Below are 14,818 nucleotides of genomic sequence, written 5' to 3' on the forward strand. Positions count from 1 at the left end.
CTGGCCCTGCAGGAACTCACCTGTTGAAGCCAACCTCCCTGTAGCCTTTGTCAGATATGCTTCACAGGAGGCTTCAGGCATGAATTATAGATTCAGACATAGATGATTTTTCAGGACAGAAATATTCATCCGAGACCTAGTTGAAATTGAAGCCAAAGTCCCTGAAGCCCTCCTAGGATCCACTGAGTGGGAAGTCTAGGTCAGCTTTTTACGTTCGGACTTAGAAACGTTTTTAAGCTTTTTCCCTCCGACGTCAGGTGTCCCTCCACAGCAAGCTGATTTCGATGTGATGTCATCAGATTGCCTTTCTACGAGCCCCCGGTGAAACCCTGGAAGTCTGGTCTTCAGAGCTTTTCAGCAGGACAAACCTGAAAGTCAGAATGGGTCACGGTTGATATTGGCCGGCTTGACTCACGGCGTTGTGTCGGTCCACTTGTGGAGCTTATTCCAAAGTTGCTCCACAATTCTCTGAATGTCTGGATCTTCTTCCAGAAGGTCTTTTAAGTTTCTTTAGGTGTCTACAACTCACCTCAAGCCCAAGGTTCCATAAGCTCTGAATTGCTCCTTGAGAGTTGGGACTTCAACTGCCCGAATACACCTGGCTTGAATACAAAAATGACCGCAGATCAGTAGGTCAATTTCTTCAGGACTTGATGCTGAGGTGGGGTGTAGCTGTGCCAATTTTATCCTTGCTCCTGGAGTGGAAAGCAGGGAGGGCCTCTGTCCAATCATGTGCAGGCCACCACCCTCTTGAGAGCCCACTTCCTGGGCAGTGTGGCAAAAAACAATCCCAGGGAGCAACATTCCTCCAATATCCAAGAAGGCAAAAATTCAGTCTTAGAGTTTAGGTCTGGCTGTGCCCAACCACTGATGTGGCTAAGTTTCCCTTAAGTATAATCAGAGGCCAACTGGCTGTCTCCGTTTGCAGGAGAAGGGGGCGGTACAGTTGCTGTTCCGAATGTCCTTCCCTCCTGTGAAGTCCAGTTTGGCCGCTCTCGCCCAATCCTGTTCCCCATCCTGTTCCATCATTTGCTGTATTTCCTGGTCACTTGATGATCGCAATTGTGGACGTCATCATGACATTTAAAAAACAAATGAAAATTGTTTCTCACTACATATAACTTCACATGTAAAAGTTAAAATACCATGATAGTAAACCTAGTTATCTAAAACTATCTGAAAGATCTCTAAATATGTGTTTTACATACCTTGTAAATGTTGTGTTTGTCGTTGCTAATGGCGCCAATGCGATTATCAGAGTCACCATGGAAAACAAAAAACAGTAAACTACTTTTCAGCAAAACCTAAGATAGAAAAAATCCTATAGAAATAATGTTAGTAAAGCCCCATAAACAAACAGGGGGTCATTCTGACCCTGGCGGTAATTACCGCCATGGCGGAGGTTGGCGGTAGCACCGCCAACAGGCTGGCGGTGCTCCGCCGGGCATTCTGACTGCGGCGGTACAGCCGCGGCCAGAAGCGGAAAGCCGGCGGTGTACCGCCGACTTTCCGCTGCCCATGGGAATCCGCCATGGTGGCGCAGCTTGCTGCGCCGCCATGGGGATTCTGACAGCCCATACCGCCATCCTGTTCCTGGCGGTTTGCCCGCCGTGAACAGGATGGCGGTATGGGGTGTCGTGAGGCCCCTGGGGGCCCCTGCAGTGCCCATGCCAATGGCATGGGCACTGCAGGGGCCCCCTTAAGAGGGCCCCACAAAGAATTTCAGTGTCTGCTTTGCAGACACTGAAATTCGCGACGGGTGCAACTGCACCCGTCGCACCTTCCCACTCCGCCGGCTCCATTCTGAGCCGGCTTCCTCGTGGGAAGGGTGTTTCCCGCTGGGCTGGCGGGCGGACTTTCGGCGGTCGCCCGCCAGCCCAGTGGGAAAGCCAGAATGACCGCCGCGGTCTTTCGGCGGGAACCGCTTGGCTGGCGGCGACCACCGTCCGCCGCGGTCAGAATCACCCCCACAGTGTCTACAGTATGGACATATATATTGTTTACACTTTCTAAAAGCCACACAGTTGTCATGGTTAACAATGTCATTGCAACTACCAGAGTTGCTACGGAAACAAAAAAAAAACACTAGAACTGTTCTTTGCTGTATAACATCAAAGATAAGGAAAACTTTAAATATCATCTTTGGAAACCTCTATGACTATTTGGTCTCTGCAAAATATGTAATTGTCTAATGTGCAGTATTTCAAAACAACACAGTGGTCATCACAACATTTTGTCAAAAGTAAAGACATACACTGAATATTTATTCACAAAACTATTTTCAGGGAAAATAATAGCAAAATGTAATTTAAACACAGAAGCACTAATTAAACTTACAGTACTCCAAATGTGGGGCTTAACAGTGTCACGTTATGCAACAAGGTGGATTAAATTATGTGCGAAAAATAAGGGATATTGTGTGCAGTACATTTAATAGTAGCCTTACTTTTGTATTTCACATATCTTAACCCTTCGCTGCCAGGACTTTTCCCCTCATGTGCCAAGCCTTTTTTTGGCTATTTGGGGCAGTTTGTGCTTCGGCCCTCATAAATCTTTGTTCACATAAGCTATCCACACCAAATTTGCGTCCTTTTTTTCCAACATCCAAGGGATTCTAGAGGTACCCAGACTTTGAAGGAGACCAAGAAATTTGCCAAAATACAGCAAAAACATTTTTTTTCAAACAAATGGGGAAAAAGGGCTGCATAAGAAGGCTCGTGTTTTGTCCCCTGAAAATGGCATCAACAAAGGGTTTGCAGTGGTAAAATCGCCATCTTCCCAGCTTTCAGGAACAGGCAGGCTGGAATTAGAAAACCCAATTTTTCAACAGAATTTTGACATTTTACTTGGACATACCACATTTTAACAATTTTTTGTGCTTTCAGCCTCCTTCCAGTTAGTGACAGAAATGGGTGAGAAACCAATACTGGATCCCAGAAAGATAAACATTTCTGAAAAGTAGACAAAATTCTGAATTCAGCAAGGCGTCATTTGTGTAGATCCTACAAGTGTTTTCTACAGACAATAACAGCTGAAATAAAAGAATATTGAAATTGAGGTAAAAAAAACAGCCATTTTTCTCCACGTTTTACTCTGTAACTTTTTCCTGCTATGTCAGATTTTTTAAAGAAATATACCGTTACGTCAGCTGGACTCTTCTGCTTGCGGGGATATATAGGGCTAGTAGTTTCATCAGGAACCCTAGGTACTCAGAGCCAATAAATGAGCTGCAACTTGCAATGGGTTTTCATTCTATACCAGGTATACAGCAATTCATTTGCTGAAATATCAAAAATGAAAAATAGGTATCAAGAAAACCTTCGTATTTCCAAAATGGCCACAAGATAAGGTGTTGAGAAGCAGTGGTTACTTGCACATCTCTGAATTCCGGGGTGCCCATACTAGCACGTGAATTACAAGGCATTTCTCAAATAGACGTCTTTTTTACGCACTCTTACATTTGAAGGACAAAAATGTAGAGAAAGACAAGGGGCAATAACCCTTGTTTTACTATCCTGTGTCCCCCCATGTCTGCCGATAAAAATGGTACCTCACTTGCCCCAAAACACAACATGGACACATCACATTTTCACAAAGAAAACAGAGCTGTTTTTTGCAAAGTGGCTAGCTGTGGATTTTGGCCTCTAGCTCAGCCGGCACCAAGGGAAACCTACCAAAACTGCACAGCTTTGAAAACTAGAAACCTAGGGGAATCTAAGATGGGGTGGCTTGTGGGGTTCTGACCAGGTTCTGTTACCCAGAATCCTTTGCAAACCTCAAAATTTGGCCCAAAAAAACACTTTTTCCTCTAATTTTGGTGACAGAAAGTTCTGGAATCAGAGAAGAGCCACAAATTTCCTTCCACCCAGTGTTCCCCCATGTCTCCTGATAAAAATGGTACCTCACTCGTGGGGTTAGGCCTAGCGCCCGCGACAGGTAAAACACCAAAACAAAACATGGACACATCACATTTTCACAAAGAAAACAGAGCTGTTTTTTGCAAAGCACCTAGCTGTGGATTTTGGTCTCTAGCTCAGCCGGCATCTAGGGAAACCTAGCAAACATGCGCAGTTTTGAAGACTAGACACCTAGGGGAATCCAAGATGGGGTGACTTGTGGGGCTCTGACCAGATTCTGTTACCCAGAATCCTTTGCAAACCTCAACATTTGGCCAAAAAACACTTTTATCTCTCATTTCGTTGACAGAAAGTTCTGTAATCAGAGAGGAGCCACAAATTTCCTTCCACTCAGCGTTCTCCCTAGTCTCTCGATAAAAATGGTACCTCACTTGTGGGGGTAGGCCTAGCGCTGCGAAAGGAAATGCCCCAAAACACTATCTGGACATATCAAAATTATAAAATACAAAACTACCTGTTTTTGCAGGGGGCACCTGCATTTTTGGTCCTGGGCTCCGCAGCCTTCTAGGGAAACCTACCAAACCCAGACATTTCTGAAAACTAGACACCGAGGGAGTCCATTGAGGTGTGACTTGTGTGGATCCCCCAATGTTTTCTTACCCAGAATCCTCAGCAAACCTCAAATTTAGCTAAAAGAACTCACATTTTTCCCACATTTCTGTGTGGGATCACTGCACTGGGACACATTTCATACCACCCAATGTTCCCCTCAGTCTCCCGGTAAAAATGATACCTCATTTGTGTAGGTGGGCCAAGTGCTTGTGAAAGGGAAGAGCCAAAAACATGTCGATATTGAGGGGGAACCAAAGGGCGTCCAAAAGGGCAGTTTGCAAAAAAACATTTCTAGGCTGACAAGTGCAGCAGAATTTTTATTGGTATAGATGAGACAATGCTGGGTGGAAGGAATTTTGTGGATTCCTGCAGATTCTGGAAGGTTCCATCACAAAAATGTGGGAAAAATGTGTGATTCCAGTAAAGTTGGAGGTTTTCAGGGGATTGTGGGTACAAAAATGGTGCGGGTGCATGTGAAACACACCACCCTGGAATCACCCCGATGTTTAATTTTCAGATGTGTCTAGATCTTGTGGATGTTTCTACATGGCAGCGTCCCAAAGTCCATAAAGTGCAGCCCTCACCATTCCAAGTGGGACAATTTTGAGAGTAAGCCAAGCTCTCATGGCTCAAATTTTAAAACTAAAACCCCAAATAATCAAATGTCTTCTTGCTTGCTGTGGGATAAGATGTTTTAGAGTGCGGGGGAGAGCTGAAAGACTGTTACTCCTTTCAGTTGAGGTGGGGGCGTAACCAGGCCCATACTGGTTGGTAGCAACCACCCCAATATATATATTTTTTAATTCCCTGGCATCTAGTAAACTTTCTGCCCCCCCCGGGGGTGGATCAGGGGTGGCCCCATCTGCCCACTGGTGGGCAGAACAACTTTGGCCCCTTATTTTTGAAAAAACAACTTCCCTCTCCTCTGGTGGGCTTTCTGCTCCCCCTTTGGGGCAGATGGGCCTTCCAAAAATAGGCCCATCTGCCCCCAATGGGGGTAGATATGGCCAACAGTAATGTGCCGGCATGGGGAGTGACCCTTACCCAAGGGGCTACCCCCCTAAAGAAAACACATGCTTACACACACACCAATCCCAGGTGCCTAAGTAGTTTCTGTCCCCATGGGGGCAGATTGGCCTAACAAAAATCGGCCTATCTGCTCCCCAGAGGGGCAGAAATGGTCTAAATACAATTTGCCTCCCAGGGGATTGACCCTTGACTAAGGGGTCACTCCACACCTCTAAAAAACAAAACAAAAAAAACATTTTTTTTATCTCTGGCGCCTTGGGGGCAGACTGGCCTCATAAAAATAGGCCAATCTGCACCCAAGGGGGGCAGAAATGGCCTAAATATAATTTGCCCCCTAGGGAGTGATCCCTTGCCTAAGGGGTCGCTCCCCAACTAAAAAACAAAACAAAAGAAACACAAAAATAAAATAAAAATAAAAATGGTCCCTGGCGCATATTGGATTCTGCCCCCGGGGGGCAGAAAAGGCCTTGAAAAATATTGCCCCCCCTGAGGAGCGACCATTGCCCAAGGAGTCGCTCCCCTTCTGCCAATTTCAAATAATAAATAAATCCCTGGTGTCTAGTGGGCATTTCAAAAGCAGGATTGCTTTACAATCCGGCTTTTGAAATGCTCTGAGAGACTTACAGGGGAAGGAAATTAATTTCCTTCCCTTTGAAGCCTCTCAGGCCCCCATCACATGACAGGAAGAGAAATGCTTTGCATTTCTCTTCCGATCGCATGGGGAAGTGGCCTCTGATGAGGTCAGCGGACGTCATCAGACGTCACTGGGGGGGTCAGGGTGGAAGGGGAAGGGCTTCCCCTTCCATCCCTGCCTTGGGGGGGGTGGGAGGGAAGAGCTCAGTGCCGAGGACGTAATGGTTACATCCTCTGCACATGAGCACTATTCCGCAGGACGTAACCATTATATCCGCTGCACAGAACCGTTTTAATTGATAACAGAGTCATGATAATAGCTTCAAATTACATTTTTTTTAAACCTTAGAAGTTCACTATAAATACCCTAATGTCATCAGGGATGTCACTGACCATGTCATCAGTGATGTAATATGTGATGCCATAAACAGTACATTACAGGTGCACAAGTTATAATTAGCTCAGGTAATTATAACTGTTAAAGTTCCATAGTTTTATGCGCATGAAATGTCAACCTAACTATAACAGCCCTGCAACCTTTTTTTTTTCAGTTAATTTCAGAGGTTTTTTTCATTCTACTACCTAATTATTATGTTTCTGTAACCTTTGGATTTTTTTGTGATAATACATAGGTTCTGAATTTAAGCATACCAAACTTTAGAAATTCACTGATTATAGTTATAGTTATTTCAAGTATCTATAACTCGTGCCCTATGGTAACTATTACTTGACTCCCGCCATGCAGTTTTTTAATAATAATTTTACAACAAATGTTACATTGACTTTATCTCTGATGTTATAAAAGATGTCATGATTGCTGTAATATTTGGGGTAATTAGCAGTGCCTGGTAGGGGTGTGAGTTATAGTTACCTTAGGGTGTGAGTTATAGGTACTTGACTCTAACTATAATTACTGAATTTCTATGGTTTTGTGCAAGTAAATTCAGAACCAAACAATAACATCCTTGTAACCTTTTGGTTATTAAGTGAATTTATATGTGTTTTTTAATTGTATTTCCTATCTATAACATCCCTATAACCTTTAGTTTTAATAGGGAACATCCCTTTATTCAGCAAAATTCACAGGAAACCCCACAACGTGTTTTGACATCCATCTTTTTTAAATGGCTGTAGTATATATAGATATATGTATTACCTAATGTCTTTCGCCACTACGAAGATATATTTAAGACCATGTTTCCATAGAAAAATCTTTTTTTGACTCGCCGATATCTTTGGCACCATTTAATGAATCTTCAGGATTTTTTTTTTTAAAGTGTGTCAGTGATTCATGTTACACATGGAAACTTTTGGAAATCCATGAAGCGGGGACTGAGAAAAAGGGGGGGGGGTCAAAAAAGACACGATTACAGCCCAAACCACTGGACAGAATTGCACCAACTATGCCAGAAAGCTAGCTTTCAGTACACAGATTAAACTTTCACTTATTTGGTGTAAATCCATTCAGTAGTTTTGGAGATATTAATGTGAAAATAAATGTGCTTATCTAGGGCTGCAGATCCTTGGCAATGATTTGTAAAAATAACAGGGAAATGCACTGGTCTGATCCGCTGCTGACACTTCAAACCGGGAAGTGTTGGGAGCCATCTTGGGGTGAGTCCCAGTAAAAAAGTGTAAGAAAGTAGAATGGGGCCCAGGTAGAGTCACACTGACCCCTTAGCTCTGTTGGTGAGGTCCCAGAGGGACCCGTCATAGCAAAAAAGCATGTAAAAAAAATGTTGCTGCTAATTAGCAGAATTCACAAATTTGCATCAAAAAAATAAAAGAAAAACAAATGCTTTTTTTTTTTTTAAAGCCACCGGATGGGCTAGGTCCCGGGGTCATCATGAAAAATAAGGAGGGGGCACACGGGGCCTCCATCCTGGGCTCCCTGAAGACCGGCTACTTACGGCTCCCAAAGGCCACTATAACACTGCATGGGAGCTGGGCTGCATGGCAATTCCATGCCCGGTAACCACCTCCCCAGGCCAAAATGCTTTAATTAATGTAGGAAGGGGTTCTGGGGACCCCCCTGTGCCGCGGGGACCACCAGATCCTCAGGGCAACATTCAGTAATATGTGGGGGTCCGCACTGGACCACCACCTCCCTGGGATAGTGAATGGTAAATAATTTGTGGGGGGTTGTGCACTTCCCACAAAATAAAATGATGGACAGGTGGCCACATATCCCCCCTGAAGCTCCGGGGACCATCACCCCTCTGGGGCACATTTTAAATCAAATAGGGTGTCTGTTTCTGACCCCCACAGCCCCACGGACCACCACCACCCTAGGTTTCCTTTCATGGAAGGGGAGCTGCACAGTCCCCCTCGAGTAGCCACAGACGGCCCTTGGGCCCCCAATTCCTGGTCCTGCTTCTGCTATGTCCCTGGGTGCCCACCCCCGGACATAGCTGTTTTCTGTGGCTTAGCTGCAGCTTTACAGCTTCCACGAAGCCACAGCAAACACTCTGCTTGCAGTGAGGAAGAGCTGTCACAAATCTCTCTCTCACTGAGAGCAGAGGTTTCCCCTGTCTCTCTGCCCATGGAGATGCAGGCAGGGAGACAGAGGAAACAATTGCTCTAATAGAGAGGGAGTTGCTTTAGCAGCTCCCTCTCTGTGACAGCAATGCTGGTTCTCTAACAAGGCGAGGATCCAGCTAGGACTGTGGGAACTTCAGGCTCCACTCACAGTCCCCAACTTTGAGACTGGGTGCCCTGGGGAGCACCAGCACCCAGATCACATGGATGGGCCCAGGAGATGGGTTCCCCAGGGCTGTGATCAGGGTGTGGAGGGGAGCCAAGCAGCCCCTCTGCACCCCCAAAAATGTATAATCAGTCCACGCATCGGGGATGGGGGAGCTGAGATGGACCGCGTGGCAATCCTCCCCTAAAAAAAAAGAAAAATTATAGGGCACATTATGCTTCATTTGCACCGCTTAGCATCATATTTTTGGACGCTCAACGATGCAAACGTTGATGCTAGACCCATCTAGCATCAAAATATTGGAGTTTGCTTCATTTTTTAGATGCGCAAACCCACCTTGTGTCAATGAGATGTAAGTTGGCCAAAAAACAATGCTATCGCCTTGGCGCCATATTTATCACCCGTGCTAAAATGACTCATGGGTGGGAGGAAGACCGGAATAATGACATTAAGCTTGCTTAACGTCATTATTTAATGCTTAGGTCAGACCAGGCATTAAGGTACCTATGGACCTGTTTCACTGTCCAACAGCATGGAATGGGCCCTCAGGTGCCCACCCTAAGCCACAGGAACACCGCCACCCACACCAGAGGGACACCAGAGGATGGGGGATCCCATCCCAGGGGAGTAGGACAAATATTTTTTATATTTAATTTATAGTGCAATTGGGGGCCTTTACATGGGCCCCCTGCCTAGCACTGGGTGTAACGGCCATGTATACGGGACATTGGTCCCCTTTGCTTGCCTTTGGGCTGCTGGGCATGACTCCTGTCTTTACCAAGACAGGAGTCATTTTTGGGTGGTTGTGTGTCAGGAAATGGCAAAAGGCTGGTTAGCAGCATTATTTTTGTAGCCGACCAGCCTACTGTCATTTTCTGTCGCACATCCTCCTTTTCCCATACCACAACCCCCACCTGGCTAACTTTTTTTTTGTTGACGCTAGCACAAGCTTAGCATCAGCTTGCATCATTCCTTAAATATGGCGCCCAACTGGTACTGTAGAATGGCGCAAGCCAGCACTAAACCTTTTGATGCAAAACTGCATTAGTGCAGTTTTGCATCAAAAAGTATAAATATGCACCTAAATGTTTAGGCCAGGCCCGAGGGGATCGGTTCGCCAGGGCCAAGATCAGGCCATGGAGGGGCTGTATGACCCCCTTCCCCCCAAAACAAATAACTATTAAGACTGGCACCTGGGGTATGGTGTCCCCAGAGCCATGATTGGCCGGAGGAGGGGGCACTTAAAGAACTAAAAGTTACATGCATGTTATAGTTCTGAATTTACTCGCACTAAACCATAGAAATTCAGCAGTTGTAGTGAAAAGTTATTTTAAGTAACTATAACTCTCACCCTAAGGTAACTATAATTTGCGCCCTCGCCATGGGACTTGGCTATTCTGGGAGTTAGGCATCAAGAAGCGCGGGAGCCTGCACTTTGTTTTTAAAAAATTTTGCAGTGGATTTGTGACCTCGTCACAAATTTGCAGCTAATGTTCAGATCAGAAGGTGTCGCAAATCCTTTGCATCCCTATTGTTAGACCTGACAGCCTTACGGTGGTCCTCCCCCAACTTTTTGTCTGCCTTCCTCCATTTTTCTGACACTGTTTTTCTGATTTTAGGACGCTGCACACTTTACCACTGCTAACCCGTGCTAAAGTGTATATGCTCTCTCCCTTTGCTGGAAAGGGCATGCTGCCCTACTGTTGCCCTGCTGCCCTGATGGCCTCTGGCTTTGCTGGAAGGTCTCTGCCTTCCCCAAAAGTGCTCTACAAGGGCTTTGATTGGCTTGCCCCTGTTTCTGAAGTCTCAGGGCCAGCGAAGATATCACCTCTCCAAAAATTCCTTGTACATCAAAAATTGATGCAACGCTGGCAGAAATCAATGCATAGCCTGAATTGTGGCTGAGAAATCGCTGCACAGCTGACCAGAAGGACGCAGACCCAACTTGCGATAGAAAATTTGATACATTGCCTACAGGGTCGACGCATCATCTGTTCCTTCTGCCAGCGCATCAAGGATTTTCAACGCATCGTCCCTGGGCCAAGACTGCATGCTGTCAAATGACACAAACCCCTCGCAGCATGAAGGAAATTATGCATCATCTGTGCCATGCTGGAAAATCTGACACTACACCTTATTTTCCCATGCATCTCCTCTTCTGTGGTCTTCGTGTGTCATTCTTTTTTACGCATACCAGGTACTATGGGGCATATTTATACTCCGTTTGCGCCAATTGTGCGTCAAAAAATTTGACGCCCCATCAGCGCAAACGTTGCCCCATATTTAAACTCTGACACCCGAGCCGGCGGACGACAAAATGTTGTCGTCCGCCGTGTGCGTCATTTCTTGGATGCGGCAACCCGCCCTGCGTTAATGATATGCAGGTTAGACGTTCCCGTCCAAAAAACAACGCAAACTGCCGTGCGTCGTATTTATGCTTCCAGGCAAAAATGACGCACGTCCGGGAGGCGGAGCCAGAAAATGACGCACAGCCCGATTTGCATCAAAATTTAACGCCTGGGTCAGGGCAGGCGTTAAAATGGGGCAAACACACCTGTATTTAATCAGAACACACAGAACAAACAGCAGAGCAGCAGAGCAGCAACAGGGAGCCATGGAGGTGATTCTTATCCAGCATGCACGCAGACGCAGACGCAGAGCCCAGCAGCAACAACAGCAGCTACCACAACACCAGCAGGGACCCCAAAGGCAACGCAGAAGGCAGGAGAGGATATTCCGCCCAAGAACAACCCTTCAGGGCCTCAGGGAACACGACATCATACAGAGGTACCAGTTGAACTGGCAGGCCATCCAGCAGCTGCTGAGAAACATTGAACAGCAGTTGGCCCCCACATTGGTGACACCCAGCACCATACCAACAGAAACAAAGCTGCTTGCCGTACTGCACATGCTGGCAAGTGGCTCTTTTAAAAATAACTGGTGCCCTGGTTTGCGGAATATCACAACCATCATTCTCCGCATTTCTGCCCAAAGTACTGGATGCCATCATTCGCCTGACACCCCGCCACATCTGCTTCCCTAACACACTGCAGAAGCAGCAGGAAACTAAACAGGGGTTCTACGCAATCAGTGGCTTCACACACTTCCTTGGTGCAATCGACTGCACACATGTACGCCTTGTGCCACCTGCTGCAACTGAGCACCTCTACCGCAACAGGAAGCACACACATTCAATCAACGTGCAGGCCATAGTTAATCACCAAGGAATGTTCACAAACATCGTGGCTAAATATCCTGGGAGTGTCCATGACTCATTCATCTTCCGTCACTGCACCATCAATGAGCACTTCCAGGATGGACGGTATGGCAATGGACTACTTGTTGGTAAGTACAAAATCCTACTTATTCACACACTGCACAGCAACCCTCTAGGACACACACCACATACACCACAACAGCAACATCTAGACAGGAACACACTGAGGTCCTGACATCACTAGCCATGTTTTGTAAGTCACCATTGAAGCTGCCACACATTGGAATTTACTGTACAGCCGAATGTGAAGACGTCAATGAATGTGGTTGCCAAAATGTCACCTTGCAAATTGTAAGTGTCACAATGACCTTTACATTAATACACTGCCTAAGTCTAAAGGTATGGGATGTCCAGGGTACTTTGATATGAATGTGCTAACAACACTTATAAATTAAACTCTACATTGAACTATCTACTTACCCCAAGTGAAGACACAAGGACACCTGTATCACAAGTCACAATGTTAGGGAGGGCACACTGCACTGAAAATCACAAAACATACTGACGACAAACGGTTAGCAGACAAACATGTGCTCAGCCAAGGTAAAAACACAATGCAGATGGTATAGCCAACAAGTATAGGATGTCACATCAGTACACAAAAGAGTCACAGACAACACAAGACAACTACTGCCATGAACGGTCTTTTCAATAATGCAAGCTACATCAAAATGATCCCATTCTTTTTGTCTTTAAGCTGATCAGGGGTATGGCATCCAGCCATGGCTAATGACACCATTTGGGAACCCGAGTACTGCTGCAGAGCGGGCATACAACGACACCCAGAAGAGGACACACAGCATTGTCGAGTGGACCTTCGGCATCCACAAGTCAAGGTTCCGCTGCCTCGACATCACTGGTCGTAGCCTACTATATTCCCCCGAGATGGTCTGTAGGATCATACTAACAAGTGTAATATTGCACAACATTTGTGTCAAAAGGAACATTCCCCTCCTTGAACCAGACCCATACATGCTTGAAGACGAGGAAGAGGAGGATGCTGGCCTGCAACAGGAGGGGGAACAACCAAACACGGCTGCTGGAGTGCGTAGGCGCCAACAGATTGTAAATAATTTATTTTCATAATTATCACCATCACCACTTAATGCACTATTCTAAATAAACACTGATAACAAACACCACATCATGGTTTGGCCTATTCATTTCTGCCCACCTTTAGCTTTAAATATCAGAAGAAGAATGTCGTCTCATGGAGCAATAATGATATAACAATCAGGACACGGAAAAACACACAACAAATGTAATGCCCATCATACAATGGTCACATACACACACAATGTAACTGACTGACATCCTGTACAGTTCACCTTTGAAGGGCAATAGCTGAGGACTACACATATGACACACATACATGTAGGAAACATGATTAATCGCAGCATACAGCACACAACTAAAACACCATCACTCAACTAGGGGAAAACAGGCCTCATACATCAGGCAGTTGACATGCTTATGCGTCAGGAACAGGAATGTATTGCCAGATTCTTGGCAGCAGTATTTCCAACTACTTACAGTCTTTGCAATGACTATCTGTCACTAGAGTTACACATAAGCAGAACATACACAGCACAAGTGCCACACATATGACAAGCATCCAGCACATCACTACCCACCTACATGTCAGCCCTTTTCTAAAAACCTTACACACACATGCGGCTGGTCACACCCCACCTGTCTGAAGAGGTCCCTGGAATGCTGATATGTGTACACTGAGATTCCCTCATCTACACACACACACTCACAAGAGTCATCCAGTGTGCCACACCCTTTCCTATGCCTACCATTGTCATAGTACAATCTCACTGCATGGATCTCAGCTCATATAATACACTGGCTTGGAGTTTTTAAGGCCTGGTAGCACCTGTAGATTGATTCTTGTGTGAAAGGTACTGTAGGCTAATTTTCCACAAATCTCATCTGACAGGACTAGTGAGACACTGATGGAGGCCACACCAGTGATCCCCTCCATGCACACCACCCACATGTACATGCCCCGTCCCTGCTGATGCCTCCTACAGCATAGATGTTGGCATTTGGGCAATTACATCATTAAGCATTGCTACTAATGTTGCTGTGTAACACTTTATCATGGTTCATGTGTCACCTTCAAAACAACACAGGACATACACAGTGTGATATGTCGACTGTCTATTGCTCCTTCTGACCAGTCCTAGTCAGACCACTGATCATGTAATTTGTGAAAGAACTGGCTCCTGATTGACCCAGCATCCTGTCAGCCTGACTGGCACCTGTCCGTGGGTCACCCTAAAGATACCTGGGGTCCACCTATGGACCACACGTGCTGTCCAAAACCTCTTGTACCTCAGAGACTAATTTGTCATTTGCCTCATCAATGTATACTCAAATACATAGTATTGCATCATCTGACTGTTATTTGTATCATATTTGTGACAGTGCCCTTGAATAGCTAAATCATGGCCCTTCCGTTGTCTGGGCCTCATTAATGCCTAAACTACAAAGTGTGACAGTGTACCTGGACCATAGCGTTTGATGGTGTACGTGGACTCCAGCCGAACCAGCAACCTCAGATAATGTCCATGAAAAGTCAACACATATGAGGACCCTGACAGTTCACACGCTGAGTTACATTGTTCAAATAATAAAGATGAGTCGTGTGTGCTGAATACCAGCCATTTACTTCTGTACAGAGGCTATGATGTTTCC

Source organism: Pleurodeles waltl, chromosome 7, assembly GCF_031143425.1.
Source record: "Pleurodeles waltl isolate 20211129_DDA chromosome 7, aPleWal1.hap1.20221129, whole genome shotgun sequence".
NCBI lineage: Eukaryota > Metazoa > Chordata > Amphibia > Caudata > Salamandridae > Pleurodeles > Pleurodeles waltl.